We start from the raw sequence: 2,380 nt of genomic DNA, 5'->3' as shown, positions 1-2,380 counted from the left end.
CCCCCCCCCCCCCCCCCCCCCCCCCCCCCCCCCCCCCCCTCCCTCTGTATCCACCCTTCATCCCCCTCCCTCCCCCCTCCAAAGCCCGGGTGGATTTTTCATTAAATGCTATCACGAATGTGACTGGTCCTATTCATGGGCAGATGGAGGGCTGGAGACCAATACCTTCACTGGAGAATGACAGGAATCTGGGCTGTAGGTGAAGGTCCGGGTGGATGGACCGGGCAGACTTTAGAGCACCTGACGAAGCTTTCCCATTTCCAAATATGTCTGATTTATTCCTCTGGACCAATGTGTTCTCACTCTGATCTTCTCCGGTCGGACCTCCTTTGTTTGCAGAGAACAGAAAAACAGCCTCACCTTTGTTACATCCAGTGGTAGCTCGGTGTTTTCTCTCTCTGTTCTGAGGCTCCTCCGAGTAAGACCTCCGTGTCCTCATTTAAAAAGAGAAGCTACTTAAATAGTTAAGAGCACTCTGCCTGAACAGAACAACATATTGTGCCTCTGTTTCCTCAGACAAACAAGGTGACGAGATCCATCCGCTGTTCATTTCTCACCAAAGGGAAGAGATGAACCTCTCATATTGTTAGAGAGCGGTCGATTATGTCGCGGGACAATGGGAGGCAGCGGGTTGGAAGAAAACACAAACAATGATTTCCGCAACAGCAATTTAATCCTCTGGCGTTAAAACCTGACACAAAGTGGACAAAGGCGAGGAGGCTGGCACGAATAAACCCCTGAATCTGAAGATTAAGCACCAAAAAAAATAAAAAAGAGGATCCTTTGTGCAAAAAAAGGCCCTTTATCTGCTTTTGAAGTCTGTGAGACCTGCCAGCCGTCCTCAGCCTCTCTTTGTAACCGGCCCCCATGTCCCACAGCAAACCACCACCTCACTTTCATCTGCCCGTCATCTTAGGGGGCAATTAATGCCATTCAGGTCTACCCACTGCACGCAGAGAGAGAGGGGCAGAAGGGTGGTGGGAAGGCTCGTGTACTTGTTGAAGCAGGGACTTGACAACAGTTTAGCGCAGCCAAATGTGGTGCATAGAAGGCAAGTGTCATTTCTTGATCTGGTAAAATCTGGCGCTGCTCTCGTCTCTCTGTTATTATTTATATTTGATTGGGCTTCTGTTTACAGGCAGGCAGCGTGGAAACCAGCCAGGCCGTTGCTTAATGAATATTTCACTGCCTCCACACAATAAGCCTCCCATGAATGCCTGTGAGTAACGCCCCGCTCTGCTCTGCAATAACTCAGACTCATACTTGATAAAGCTGCATGTGAGGAGAAGCCCCCCGGGGTTTTCTTTTTTATCGTTGACCTTTTCGCTCCCCGCTGTAGTGCCTTCACTCTAGGGACTCCCACTGTTTCTCCTCCGCCGCTCTAATACAGTGGCCCCGGCGTCTGCGTCTGCGAGAGGCAGGGGAAATAAAGCCTCCATTTGCATTACGTAATTTCATGCATTATTCAGAGCTTCAGAGAATCATTTCACCTCGACAGCTCCTCAGAGGGCAGTGAGGAGATAACTGTTACTGACAGGACTGGCTCATGAAATGCAGAGTGACTTAACCGCCCAATCTGCAGATATTACCCCGGCCTAAATTGGAAATAGACACCGGCACGCTCACGCAGATGCGCTCTGACTAAAGTACACACTGGCAGTTATTTTCACTGTTTTCTCTTTTGTCGCTGAGGGGGAACGAGTGAGATCAGATGCAGATGTTTACGGTGTCTCTGCTTTATGATGCTCTTGATATTTCAAAGGGTTTCAAAGGCACAGATGAGTAGTGCTGTGCGGGGAGGAGTTGATTTGGCACAAAGGTCTTTGAATTCAGCTACTGTTAGATAATGATGTTCTATATCTGCTTCTTCAGCAGCTTTAATGTTGTAGTCTTTTCAAGAAACGGGGAATATGTAAAGATTGTATCATCATAATCTGTCCTTTTTTGGTTTTTAATGGGCTGGTCACGAGGCGAAGAGAGCGCAGACAGGCCAATTAGTGCAGTCAAACAGCCACTGTAGCACATAAGCTGCATAGCAGGGCTGCTCACAGTGTTTCTTTATCGTTCGGGGCTCAAAACCCGAAGAAGAGTCTGAAGCAGCAACAGCTCCGACGCTGGTGCTGTCGTTATCGTAGACTGCTGAGAAATAAAGCTCTCTCCCTCTAATCACAGACAATAGAGTGTATTTCATTAAGCCAGATAATGGTGTGTGCATTTCATTACCATAGATAACTAGATATTCAGATGAGGAACGAGGTGCTCGTAGAGCGCCAGTTGGTAGCCATGGTAACCTGGATCTTGGCAAACAAAAGAGGAAATGTTTGCTCGAGGACGAGAGAGAGAGAGAGAGAGAGAGAGAGAGAGAGAGAGAGAGAGAGAG

This window comes from Anarrhichthys ocellatus, unplaced genomic scaffold (genome assembly GCF_004355925.1).
Source record: "Anarrhichthys ocellatus isolate YVR2014 unplaced genomic scaffold, GSC_Weel_1.0 scaffold135, whole genome shotgun sequence".
NCBI classification, from domain to species: Eukaryota; Metazoa; Chordata; class Actinopteri; order Perciformes; family Anarhichadidae; genus Anarrhichthys; species Anarrhichthys ocellatus.
This window is presented reverse-complemented; position numbering follows the sequence as displayed.